At 40.6% G+C, this 14,888-nt stretch overlaps 2 pseudogenes; one reads left to right on the forward strand and one right to left on the reverse strand.

The window, feature by feature from the left end:
• The first annotated feature begins 727 nt into the window (after window positions 1–727).
• LOC140857950 (protein DETOXIFICATION 53-like) lies at window positions 728–4,973 on the forward strand (annotated as a pseudogene).
• Window positions 4,974–5,507: 534 nt separating this feature from the next.
• Window positions 5,508–13,308, reverse strand: LOC140857954 (UDP-xylose transporter 3-like; annotated as a pseudogene).
• Between the last annotated feature and the right edge of the window lie 1,580 nt (window positions 13,309–14,888).

The raw sequence follows: 14,888 nt of genomic DNA on the forward strand, positions 1-14,888 counted from the left end.
TCCATCATCTCGTATGAAGACTCTCGCTGTACATGACTAATAATAGAAAATTTCCCTATTTAGTGAAGTTTCCTGTGTTGTTGCCATCTGTCCATCATCTTATATCGAGGGTTTCCTCCAAACTTCTATACGATCTTATAATGGAATTTTCCATCATTTTTATATTCTCTACCTGTCTACCATTTAGTAAAATTTCCTTCATCGTTGCATCGACCACGGAGTAGTAGTAAATTGGTATTTACTTCATTTTTATTTCTATTTATCTTCGCCTAATAACCCTGGTCTAAAGCTCCGCCTTTTGTTCACACACACGCGCACACACGCAGAGCAAAAATAGATAAATAAATGAATAAATAATTTAAAAAAAAAAAAAAAAAAAACAACCCTGCAACACAAGATTTCCAAACCCGGCATTACTAAGCACACGTAACGCCAATGTCGTCGACCGTAAGTCATTCTTTAATAAACATCTTCACCCGAAAAACAAAATATATAAAGATTTATTTCCTTGGGCAGCGCAGTTTTGTAGGTTTTTGTTCCCTTCGCCAATTTCCATTTCCCAAAGCAGCGCACCGCACCCCCCACGCCGGCTCTCTCTCCCCTCTCAACCCCTGCTTTTCCAGCATATTTTGTCCTTCTCCAACCCCTGCTTTTGTCTCCATATCCAGGTGTTGGATATATTAAGGTTTGGGTCGGGAGTGGTATCCCACCTCTCAATCATCCTATTAAAAATCCACGCGCTTTGTTTCGTCTCCCTCTCTCTTCGTTTGCTCCTCCTCTCTTCCTGGTTTTGCATTCCTCTGGTCTTTTATCGTCTCAAGAAGAACCATTACCATCTTTTCCCACCCACTTCTCTCCTCGAGATCACGATGCACCGTAACGACCCACTATACGGTGGGGGTTTGGCTGAAGCAGGGGATCAGGAAGGCAAGACTACCGGAGGAGAAGAAAAGAAGATGGGCAATAAATCCTTGTGCTGGCCAAATATTAATGAGGTAATTCCAACGCACATACCTCGCTCCTTTCTTTCTTTAGTGTCTGTTTCCTGAACAAGTTATACATTACCATCTATAATTCTATGATTTATTTGTTAGAGAATCATGAGGAAAGAGAGAGGCAGGCTGGATTGTGGACGACAAGTCTCTCTCTTTCCAAACTCTTCTTTCTTTTTTTTTCCCCAAAAAGAATAATGGTGTACAAGTTAGAGGTAAAAGGGAGATTGAAGCGTATGGAGGTTCCAAACTGCAAGAGGGTCCTCCAGCATAGTTGGTACTTGTCTTGTACGGACCTTCCATCCTTAGCCGGGCTGGGCTTGAGAGCATGGGCAAGGCCCACACGTACACGTTGCATGTGAGGCTCACTTGCAGTGCTGCTTCTGGGGCTCCCCATGGTGTCAGCAAAAGTTTTGTCTGGTTCCATCGGAAACCATGTACCAATTCTTTGTAGGAGAGTGATTGCGAGGGGCCAAGCCAAAGGCTGATCTCACCCGGTAAGCATGATTGATTTTGGTCATTTGAGATTAATTTGTTTGCATTTTAGATTTTGGATCGAACTCTCTCTTCTTCTTCATCATCCAAAGCTACCTTGGGAAGCCAAACTTCCTTTGAGACCTCCATTTTTGCTCCCTCTGTTCTTCGAAACTTCCAACAACTGTTCCACCTTCTGTACATATGGTTTGTCTTACTAATAATTTCGGGTGGCATCGACCTTCCTTATCACTCCCTTATCATTAAAAAGGGATTGTTTTGAAGTATGAATTAATGGTGTAGCTGGGGGGCATTCATTGAACTCGTCCTCGGTGGATTGTTTTCTTTGTTGGGGGTGCATCTTTCCTTTGGAAATTCTGTAATTAAGCTACATTTATTATATATTTAATATATGAGTTGGTTGATGTTATTTAACCATTTTTGTTTTTTTGTTGAGAAGTTTGAATTGCTTGGTCATGCAGTCCTGCCATAGAATTGTCTATGCTAAGGATGTGAAATTTTGGGCACCTCAAACCCAAGACTATATATATATATATCCTTTTTTTACTTGTGCACTGGTGCCATATTGAAATTTTAGCTGATCTATTTACTCTTAGTGAACATAGAAAATCCTAAAAACACTAGGATAATCTCCATTTAATGAATGATGTCTTGCCACATTAGCGTATAAATTAGGAGGTATTTGGTTTGCAGTTGGATTCAGAATTGGAATAAATTGTAATAGAAATTGAAATGATTATATCTCTCAGTATATTTGATTCATGACAAGAATCAGAATCGAAATCAAAATAAAATTTGAATAACAAGAAAACGTAAAGACTGAATTCGTAAGAATTGAGATATTTTCATTCCTCTCTAAATTAGAATAAAAATGAGGCTCTCGTCAACCAAGCAACAGGATGGGAGTCTTATTTTTATTTTAGAGCTCAATTTCTTTCAACCAAATGTATCATGGAGCGTGAGCATGATATTATTTTAGGATGAGATGTCCTTATGCCGTGGATGCCACATCCTCAGGGCACTACTTTTTAAATGGTTACCATGTTTGTGTTTTTGAGTCTGGCTCCTCTCACGGAGTCGTGGAGTCATGTTCTGCTACCCCCGGATGGGTTTGCAGGAGTCCCTTGTTACGTTGCTCGAGTTTTTTTATTTTTTTCGGTTTTTTGTGTTAGAAAAGACTACGAGACAGGAAACAAAGAGGATGCGAACTTTTCTAGCATAAGCTCGTGAATGAAGTCTCCGTGATGGTTGTTTGGACGTTAGCCATCTTGCCCGCTCTAGACCACACAAAAAGCCTTCGGCGACGGTTATTAGTGAAGGGGAACAATTGCTTCCTTGGGATATGGACACTCTTATCTCGCCAGCGGTTGAATGGTGAGGCCCCAGGGGAACCTGTCAGGTAAATTGTGCTGCACCGATTGCTGGACTAAAAGTAGAACTACGTTCAAAATGCCGTTACCTCATTAAGTGCAACTAGACTTGGTCCCCTGTCCAAAAAGCTAATGCAGGGACGAGTAGGAATCATGGAGAGAGAGTACTTCCAAGCTGCCACTTGGGTTGCATGTAATCTCCTAACTCCCCAATCCACATAAAATAAAATGATGGGTACAACTCTCATCTTCGAAACCGTGAAAACCAGCTCAAAATTGGACTCCAGATGGCAAAGATTTTTTCCCAAGCAAACGATTTATATACGGGTCTCGTGATTTCTGGCCAAGCAATGCTTGGGTGCCAGTTTCGTGCACATGAATAGTTTCTCTATCATGTGGCACGAGAGGATTGGGGTAATTGGCAAGGATGGGGACAATACATGGAGCGTGGTTGAATGGTAAGTTGCCAAGCCATCATTAGATGGGCTATAAACCAAATGCACTGGTTCCTTAATAAACTCTCGATCCCTCGCACCTTGCTGCTCTTTTCTTCGTTCATTTAATCTCTGCTTACTAAACAATTGTGCTTTGTTGGTGATTTGATGCAGGCAGTAGAGGAACTCATCTCACTGTACCAAATCGTTTGGCCCATAGTGATAACAAGCTTCCTCCTCTACTCCAGGTCAGTCGTCTCGATGCTTTTTCTGGGCCACCTCGGTGATGCTGAGCTTGCCGGAGGATCGCTTGCCATTGCCTTTGCCAACATCACCGGCTACTCTGTCCTCAAGGGCCTCGCCATGGGCATGGACCCCATCTGCGGCCCGGCCTTTGGAGCCAAGCGGTGGGCCGTCCTCCGCCGGACTTTCCAAAAGACCATTCTCCTCCTCCTCCTCTCAACCATACCTATCTCTGTCCTCTGGATCAACATGGAGCCCATCCTACTACACCTGGGCCAGGACCCAGCAATCTTTCCCTCTGCAAAGTGTTACCTTCTATTCTCCTTCCCTGACCTCCTATCCCAATCCTTCCTCCATCCACTAAGAATTTTCTTAAAAGCCCAAAGCCTCACCACCCCTCTTACCTTCTGTGCTGCCTTGGCCCTCATCCTTCACATCCCCATCAACTGGCTCCTGATATCATACTTTAACCTGGGAGTGAAAGGAGTGGCTCTAGCTTCAGCTTTGAACACAGTTAACATCAATATGGGCCTAGTGGCCTACCTGCTGCTATCTGAGAAAGCTCTTAAGCCATGGCATGGAACCTCGCTTGCATGCTTCCAAGAATGGGCACCCCTCGTCAAGCTCGCCGCCCCGAGCATGGTGTCTGTGTGCCTTGAATGGTGGTGGTATGAGGTGATGCTGATTCTCTGTGGCCTTCTATCTGAACCCCAGCCCAGTGTCGCTGCAATGGGTATTTTGATACAAACAACAGGCCTCATGTACGTCATCCCATCATCTCTCGGTATGGGCCTGTCAACACGGGTGGGCCATGAGCTGGGCGCAGGCCAGCCGGCTCGGGCACGACGTGCGGCGAGCACGGGCCTCGTGGTGGCAATGGTGTTTGGGCTCGCGGCGTTTGTGTTCACGGTGGCCGTCAGAGGTGTGTGGGGGAGGATGTTCACCGGCGAGACGAGAATTCTAGCACTGACCGCGGCGGCGCTGCCATCGTCGGGTTCTGCGAGCTCGGGAACTGCCCACAGACGGCAGGTTGCGGGGTTCTGAGAGGGAGTGCCCGGCCCACGTTCGGGGCGAACATTAACTTTAGCTCGTTTTATCTTGTTGGGCTTCCAGTAGCCGCCGTGGCGGGGTTCAGACTGGGGCTGGGGTTTGTTGGGGCTGTGGCTTGGGCTGGTGGCGGCCCAGGCCTCATGTGCGAGCCTGACGCTGTACGCGGTGGCGCGGACGGATTGGGAGGCGCAGGTGGAGAGGGCGGAGGAGCTGACGGGGGGTGGGTTTGGGGATGGGGAGGAGGATGACTTGGAGGCCAGCCTTCTTGGCTGAAGAGTATATTAACATTAGAAGTGGTGTTAGAACATAAGCAGAGCTGATATTTCAATAGAATGGGAGCATATTGTTGTACATGAACTCCTCAAATAAAAGACCTGAATTTTGTACCCCCCCCCCAACCCCACCAAAAAAAAAAAGATCAGAATTTGCAGTTTCATAGAGTAAAAAAAGTTTTTTTTTTTTTTCCCTGAACCGAGAGGAACTTTTAGGCATAAATAGTTTTATTTGATTTGTTGGGACTTTCCCTAATATATTGAACTGCATATCTCTTATTTGTGACAGCCGTCCTGTGTATCGTTCACTTGTACAATTAATTCTTCTTTTAATTGAGGATTTATGAGGCTAAGAGACGAGGGATATTGACTAAACTTACAAGACAAAGGTGTGGAATGAAAATAAAAACCTGGGAAGAATTCCTCAAGAACTAGAATCCAAATTGCTTTTTCTTTTTTTTTTTTGGTAAAGAAGATTCTTTGCTGTTAACTTACAAGAGCATAGCGAAAAGAATGCACAGATTCTTTCAGTTCTCACGTACGGGATTTGTCAAAATGATTTGATTCGAGACGAGGCATGAAGAAGAGCTTTTGCTTTTATTGTAAAAAGTGAAAGTCTGGATTTAAAATCATAATTTGGGGCAGTACCCATGACAAGAATAAAATTCTTTATTATTAACTTATAAAAGCAGGAAAAAATGCATAGGAAAACGCCTTTGATCCTTTCTGCTCTCAAGTACTGGTCTTGTAAAAATGCTTTGATTGTACAAGCAGGTGGGTCACATTTCTAACCCCTATAATATAATGGCATCCTGTAAGTTTAGATCCATGTATGATGTTGTGGATCAGGGCATATTTCACGCACGCAAATCCTTGTCTGAGCTCCACACTGGGGCTTTTGTAGCGGCAGCATCTGTTACTACAGCAGGTCCATTTTCAACAGTGAGTAAAGGATCAGAGTCACTTTCTTTTACCTGAAATAGGGAAAAAAATAAATTAGCATCGAGTAAATATGATGAAGTATCATGTTTCAGATTATGAAAAGATTCAGAGAAATAGCAAAATCTAGTTAAAGACAAAATTTGTTCAAATCATTTAGTATGCCGTAATGTCTAGATCTTCTGACTTCACTTGAATTAACACATACAACTAAAGCATTAAGTATATGAGGGGAAAAAAGCATCATGCATCTATCTCAATTTAGAAACGCCAGAACATCTATAGATTAACAACTCCGCACCCCCTCCCCGAAACAACCATCCTTCCAAATCCCAGTTTTACCATCAGCTACAATGATATACTAATTATATGCCAGAGGCAGAAGCTAAACACAATCATAGAAGCAACCTTTGGGGTGAAAATGGACGATGAATTTCATGAATTGAGCAAATACCATGTTCGATTTGATATTTGGTTAGAAAACCAAGTGTACAGATAATCTCTGAACCACCATGGGGTGGTTGGGCTTGATCTGGAAACAAAATGCTGCTATTAATGAAGGCATAATGTTCAGACATGTCAGCAGCAACTGTTCTCTAGCCGTGATAATAGATATGAACTAGCATCCAAAAAATGACTGATTTGTTGGTAGATATCACAATATTACCATGAATCCATCATGTTTCTCTACATTAGTTTTGAATGAGATAATGTCCTTATTACCATACTGCCATGTGTTTATCTGCTCAAAATTATTACTTCAGCACATGCAGATATTCAAAGTTCCTCATTTTCCACATATAAGTCTTACCAGTATGTGTATGCTTGTAACAATCTTTAAGCAGCATAATAAAATGTGGCTGACTTTACAACAGTGTATCTAAATATTACCTATCTCCTTAATAAGCATTATTGGTAATGTAATGCGTATGAAGCATAAATTGTGACCAAGGAAAAGAAGCCAGATTTTACTAAAATGTCCCTGATGATCAAAGCACGTATCCAAGGGGCCAACAGTCTGGAAAGTGACGCAACATGCAGGATAAATTAAAGCCAGTAGTACCTGTGATATCTGAGCAGATGCTTCAGTAGCTTTTTGCTGGGTCTCAATTGTAAAGAAATAAGAATACAAGATCATCCCAACTAACGCAACTAGAATTCCAAATATGTTTCTCCAGCTAAATGGATCATGAAGTAAAACATAACCAAAAACCAGGACAAGGCAAGTTTTCAGATGGCCCAAGACTTGATAGGTGACAGGTGATGTCTTTCCAATTACTAGAAATGTACTGAAGTTCACAGAGACTGATATTAGGCATGACAGCACAATGAAAATCTGCAACAAGAAAAAGAAATATAAAAATAGAAAACAGTATGATACGGTAAAGAGATATGCTGCCACATTCTGTGATAATTACTTACCAGAACTTGAGGAGTATACTTGAAAGAAAAAACATTTTGGTTTGTCAAAAGACCATCAAGAAATGGACCAATGATGAACAGAGTCAATGCTTGATAGGGACAAGATTGGTACAAAAGTTGTGTGGAAGACACCTTAAACTTCTTCTGAATAGTGTTGGTCATCTGAGAACTGGTTAAGGCTTATGACAGGAACCAACACCATGATTCAACAGTGAAAACTGCAATATTGAGTTTTCATTTTTAAGATAACCCAATAAGAAATCTAGTCAAGGTTATTACTGAAGGATACAATTTGAGCAATGCAAGTTGTAACAACTGCAAGCAGAGATAATACAGATCCCAGAGCATTGAGCTGCAGATCTGTCACAGTCGCAATTCCAACGCCCAAAAGAAGGATAGCAAGTGAGAGCTGGATATTCCTACTGTAATAACAAGGATAATATATTAATAAAATAAATCACAAACATTTCATAAAGATCAAGATTCATACATGAATCGGACAGCATAAGTTCTTGCTCTAAAGTTCCTAGCAAGTACATTGTAAAACTTGACTTCTGAATGATCTAGCACAAGTTTTTACACAAACTTAACATATGTTTGGCGCATTTAAAAGCAAGTTTATCTCAACTGATCATTAACTAACACTTAAAAAGTTACTATTTTGTCATTCCCATAACCGCATATGTTCTTTCAGGGCTTTCCCTATATGTACAACCAATACTAATCAGCATGAAGGTTTAGTGCTGCTTAGAGAATTGAATGTGGATGTAATCCATTAGCTTGAAATAATAAGAAAGAGTTCAGTTAATTTATTAAGTTCATTTGAACACTATTTACAATATATTCCTTTGAACTTTGGTGTCAATAGATGTGGAATACAGACCTGAACTTCTTCCTGAGGAAAAGAGTTTCCAGTAAAACAGTGCAAGGAATGATTGCCAGCTTTGTCATCTGGAGTGAAAAAGATAAATAAGAAATCACCAACAAATCAAATTATAAAGGAAAAAAAAAAAAGATTTCAACTTTCAATTGTATTATAACAAAGACATAACAAGGGCTACAGCAAGAAGCAGCATAAGATGGAGAAAAAACAAGGAAGGTAGCTAAGCATCAACCAAGGGACCAGCATGAAACTTCTATATTTTAATAAACATTGAGGACTGGTAATATTAAAGCACCATTTCCCTTGGCCAGCAGTAACTGCACATGGACAGTTAAGGAAGATGACTATATATTAAGGCTACAGGAATTGTAAATTATCATGCTTCCATAATGGCATCTTCCCAATTAGGAACAGAAATATTGTGCCCAATAACATTTGCAATATTCAAATATCAAGAACATTAGACGAAGCAAGATGTAGTCAGGTTAATATTGAATTCAGATCAGAATAAATGGCATAAAATGATGATTGCATGAAGCAAGGTTTGCTGTTTCGATACCGGATTCCATATCAATACCATCCTATTACAATGTCAACATGTGGTATGTACAAGATGGCAAGACATATCGAGTGTCCATACAGTACAGGACTGCATACCAATGTAGATAATGGTATGTCCGGTATGGTATGTACTGACTAGTATAGCAAACCTTGCATTGAGTAATAATATTGCATCCAAATATTGGTATTCCATATATCATCTCATGCAACAGGCTCTGGTGCACGATGCATTCTTTCAAAGCAATATTAGTTAAAGTACATTATTCATCAAGAAAAAAGAAGACAAAATATACCTGATAAAAACCGACAGAATTGAAACCCAAGCTTAAGTTTAATAGCCAATAGAGATTCCATTAAGAACTCCAAAGCCCATTACTAGCCTTGCATCAAAAGGTTTATGCTCAAATAGTTTCATCAATAATGCCCAATGAAGAGAACAGAATGTGACCAGGAGATGCCAACTTGTCAGAGTGGTGGCTGCAAGAAGAACAGGGGTAAGCAAATCATAATTTTCAACCAGACCAGCTACATTAGTGATAAAAAATGTGAGCTTTCCATCTGTAGAACCTCCAATTTAAAATTATATATAAAGCAGCCAAATTTATGTCTCGAATTTCCTAAAGGCAAAGAGTAACCATAAAGAATAACCACACAAGCAGAAATCCAGTTGGTCAAACTATACATTGCAGACTTCTTTGGAGTTTCTTTTTCGTTTTTTTCCCTTTTTTGTTTCATTGAGTGCGACCATGAGGTAACAAAGCAGTGAGATGAGTTTGGTTTGAATATCAAATCATAATTTCCCACGATCATGTAAAGCTTGAGAATAAATACTACATTCAAGGAAAGGAAATGTTTCCTTCCAAGGCTGCATTACCCTTCAGGAGTAAACATGTTTAAATCATTAATGCATGCAACAGACATTGAGATCCTCACAGACTAGGTTATATAATTCAGCGTTCCAATAAAGTGCCACCCAGTCAACAACACTTGCACTTTCTCTCAGCAACACTTGCACTTTCTTCTCACACTAAATTCTCATGACCTACCTATACTCAACATAAAAGTAACTATTAGAATATAGCACTATAAAATTCTAAATTTATTGGCTTGGGGTTTAGGTCAGGTTCATATGCCACAATCAATTTTTTTGGTCTACCACATTGGGGCGACTACATTTTTTTACTGTCCCAATAATCCTGAATTACTAAAGAATGTTACATATCACTGTGAATCAAGCAACAAAAAAGCTTGTCTTCTAATATACATGTTACTGAGTCTCATGAGCAACAAAACTAATAGCCTTTTAGGGCCTCACCGCTTCAACACTATAATCCTTTGTGAGAATATGTCATTTTTTTCTGGCAAATTATGCCTTTAGTATGTATCGATATCCATATTCGCGGACTCAGTACCAGAGCCTGTGCCGGCCGGCGGCAGTACTAGACTTGGCAATTACGTCCGACCCAGATGGGTCCCGACCCGACCCTAATAGGTCGGATTGGTCAACATGTTGATCGGGGTTTTGACCCGACCCAACCGAATCTAATAAATTTATATCTCGGATTGGGTCGAGGTTGGGTTCGGATAATGGCCACCCGACCCATTATCTGATCCAAACCCGATCCGATCTTATGTATATATATTATTTTTCTATCTTATTGTTAAATTGATGTGCATCCAGATCAATTACAGAATAGAAAAATAAGCTTCCAAATTGAAGCTTTTACGTTTTCATATGGCCTTATGCCTCTTATGGCTTAGTGAAGGGCCAAAGACTGGTTGTATGAAATATAGGCCTTATGGCCTTTAGGCTTGGTTAAGGCCTTAAGAACTGAAAAGTGGTAGTGGGTATTGTTCAATGCTTCTGTTTTCATCTAGAAAATCTCATTTAGACGAGGCGGATATCCAATCGGATAATCCGATATCCAGTCAGGTAGGATATGGGTAAAGAAAGTGTTGACCCGTCGGATCACAGGTCGGGTTTGGGTTAAAATGATGAGATATCAGATCGGGCTGGGTCAAAAATGTTGGGATATCGGGTCAAGTCGGGTCGGGTGCAGATTTGACCCAAACCCACACTCGACCCGACCCATTGCCAAGCCTAAACGGTATGGCTCCGGTACGGATCCGTACCGGACCGGTGCGAACCGATAGGCTAGAGAAGGAAGATGGAGAAGAAAGAGAGGAAGAAAGAGATGGAGAATAGGAGATGAAGAGAGGGAGAGGGAGAGGGAGAGGGAGAGAGGGGGAGAGGAAGAGGAAGAGATGCCACCAGAGAGCTCTCCGACGGTCAACAAGGCAGCGTGGAGGGAGCGGAGGGCGGTCGAGGGCCACAAAGGATGGCTGATTTTAAATAGGGGTTCGCTTCTATTTGATTTTTATTTTGATTTTAACAGATTAAGTTGGCAACAGTGTTGTCACCTTTTTTTTTTAAAAAAAATCCAGATGAAATCAGCAAATGGTTTGCTGACTTCAAATGAAATTAAAAAAAAAAAAATTCGTGAAGTCGACACCTGGGCTGCCGACTTCACGCAATAAAATAAAAAACAATCGAAAATAGGGACGAATCCCTATTTCGAAAATGAAGAAGAGGGCGGAGCTGCAGAGGCCCTCCTCCGACTCGACCGCCCCCAAGCCCATCAGCGTGGGCTCATCGGCCATCGAAGATCTCGCGGTGGAGGTGCCGTTCATCCGGAGGCCTCTGACAGCCTCTGAAGGCCCGGTAAGACATCCCACACTCTCTTCTTGCCTTCCTCCATGCGTACCGACCTCGACAAGACGTCGGACCCTTTCTTTCTCTCCCTCTCCTTCTCTCCCCCCTTTTTCTCTTCCTCTCTTTCTTCTCCACCCCTCCGGGAACCGATTTAGACGCCTGAACCATCCCGATTCCCTGCCGGTCCGGCTCGACATGAGGTGTACCGGGTGGTTCAGCATGTTTTTGAAAATCCTAATTGATATCAATATTTGATACTGATATCCGTATCTACATCTATATTTGTATTGATATACGTTTATCGATATCGATATCTATATCTATATGTCGATATCTATATCAATATCCATAGCTACATGCATATCAATGTCCATATCCATATCCATATCTATAATTCTATTCTAACTTTATGCTATAATTATGTGCTTGTTTACCATGATGTAGAACTCCCCCTTATTCTTGTGATATGGAATTTATGAGTAGAATATTATGTTCTAGCTTCATGCTTGTTTCATTACATGGAGAACAAAATTTCAATTTGTCTTACTACTTGTGCAAGCGTTTGAAGGTAACATGCATATAAGTTCAAATGTACTTATCTATGCATATATATTTTAATAAGATATTGAAAATCTAAGTACCATGTGCAGTATCTTTACTGTTATCTTATCTTTCCTTCCAAAACAGACCTATGGTGTACGGCTTGGCTAATCTATTCCTCACAAGATAAATTTATGGATTAAAGAACAAGATCTGTAAAATTCTCAACTGTCATGGGCTAATATGTGGTGCATATGTAACAAACAACAATGTTAAGAATAACCTTGGATTCATGATTCACATCTGTTCCATGCCCTTTTCAGTTCAATGAATAATTCAGCTTCTTCCCCACATCTCCTTCTGCATTTGCATGCTAGATCTTTTGCACTTCCTCTTTGCCATCCTACATTCCTTCTTTACACCATAATTTAGTTAGTTAACAAGTAGGAAGGGTGCAACAGAAGTGTGCCATCCATCCATGTAGAAAGCATGTCATGTTCAGACATCCTTCCTTCTCATTTGATATTATGCATTGTTGTCTTCGGTTATCGAATGATTATTAGCAAACCTTTGAAGCCTTTCAACCTTCAGCATGATATGGGATGTTTCATCTGTATTCAGAATGTGAAAGCAGCTATCTCATCCATGGGAAAATTACATCATCCTAAATTATGCAGCTGATACTTTTTCAACTCCATAAACTCCAATTATATCTTCCTCTCATAAAAACATTTAACCCAAGAACTACCTCTGCTTTAATGGTCACTGACCAATGGCCAGAACATTTCAACTTGTCATATGCTCAGATCCATCAAGTTCCTTCAATTCTAAACCAAATAATGATCCTCACTAGATCTCAAGCATTGGAAAGTTCAACAAGCATTCTCCTATAGAATCCAAAAAAAAAAACTTGTAAACTAAAATGACTTTTAGGGAGACAACTAAACCATCATGCAACAAACGACCAAAAAAGCCACCAATTAGTCTCTACAGATATCCACATGCTATCTGACCAAACGTGCAAGAAACAATTAAAACCCAATCAATACCACCGAATCACCAAAAACGATACTAATCATGCACCAACTGTAAAATCTGGCATTCTTTCAAACAAAGTCCAAGGTCAAACCGAACTGAAAGTCCTCAGATTTCTCCTACTAACAGCAAAAATTACAAAACCAAAGTGCAAATCGTTAGATCTCTCACCAAATGTGAAGCCGAGGGTGCTGATAAGCGCTTTGTTACAGATCACAATCGACACCGACGAGACCACCGACAGGCTCAGCGCGCCAACGGTCCCCAACTGGAACCGCTCGCCCTCGCCCATCTCCACTCCAACAAATCCCCTCTCAGCTCCAAGATCTGGCCCTTCCCACCATCAGATCAAACTCCCCAAAATAAAATATAATCCGAAAACAACAATAAAATCGATGACAATTAACAGCAAAATTCACCTCCTTCAGCTCAGCCGCCACGCCTCGAAGAGTGATTCAGCTAAAATAACTGAATAAAAACGTTTCGAAACTTCAGATCTGATTACAGATAGAAATGGAGAAAGGGAGAGGAGACAGCGAAAAATTACCCCTTTTCTTCTTCGGATGGGAGTATTTGCTTCTATTTATATGGAACTCTCTCTCTCTCTCTCTCTGCTTCTGAAGAAGGCCCTGGCGAATAGCGGTTCGAACGTCCTGGGATCCTGGTGCCTTTTTGTCTTTTAATTTTTGGGGTTACTATTTTCTTTTTTTTAATAATAAATGCTTCCTTTTTCTCGCCGGCAACAACGGAGTTTCGATGAGGTGAGAAAAATGGAAATTTGCTTCAAAATATAAAAATCGAAATTTAAAAATAACAAAAGGAAATTAGATAAAGACGTGGCGGATTTTTAAGTAATATACGATGTTGTCACTTAACAAAAGAAACCCATTAACTAACCACTGTCAGTCTTGTGAGGACGAGACGTGGGGCCCGCATGATTAGGAGAGATCATCTTGTGGTGTGGTGTTCGTGGATGGGGAAGGGAAATTGAGGTCCCGAAATGATGCGAGGGAATGAGCGAGTACTAGCATTAGGTGCACCCACCGCGGGCATCAAACGGTTGGTAGGAGGTTGACAAGAAGGCTTGGTGTTTGATTAATGGTATAGTGCGGGTGCTGTCGGTTTACGTTTTATTTTTTTAAATTTTCCTGCTATTGCTGAGCTGGTGGCATTATTATAGTTTAATTCTCACGCGCCGTAATTGCCAATCAGAAATCGTTGAATTGATGGACCCAGATCCGAAGGTAATATCTGATTTCTTTGGTAATGTAGCATGTGGTTTAGTTTGGGCACCGTGTAAACGCTATGATTGAGTGTTCAACAGCACGCGGAATCCATGAATCATTCATGATTGAGGGGAAATTGCTTCCGAAACTTCTAATTTAACTGCCATTATAAGATTATAGCTTGAGCATGTTCTAGAATTTCAATGGCATACGTTTTCCAACTTGCAAACGCTGATTTATGAGTTTTTTATTTCATGCATGTATAATGAAGTTTCTATGATTATACACCTCGTTAGTGTTAGAACATGGATTATAGGAAAAATTAGAGAACACAATCTTGAACTTTTCATTGGAACCGGTATACATGGTGCAAGTGGGTCAGCTTAGTCTTGTTTGCTACCTCATACCGGTCTGATTATACTTAACATCTTCAGGATAGCTTTAGAATTTGGGCTTGACATGTGAAAGCTAAACATAGGTAGGTCTTGATTTATATCTAATATGAGCTTGATTAGACTTAACACCCTTAAGGTAGCTTTCGATTAGATTTGGGATTCAAAAGCAATAGATATACTAATTATTAATTAGTCATTGATGACATTGCATATCTAAGAAAAAAAGTTTAAATGTTTGGCACTTCTGTAACAATTTCTATCACTCATTATAATTTCAGACTAAAAGCTAAGAAAATTGGATGCCAAGATGAGCATATA

This window comes from Elaeis guineensis, chromosome 5 (genome assembly GCF_000442705.2).
Source record: "Elaeis guineensis isolate ETL-2024a chromosome 5, EG11, whole genome shotgun sequence".
NCBI lineage: Eukaryota > Viridiplantae > Streptophyta > Magnoliopsida > Arecales > Arecaceae > Elaeis > Elaeis guineensis.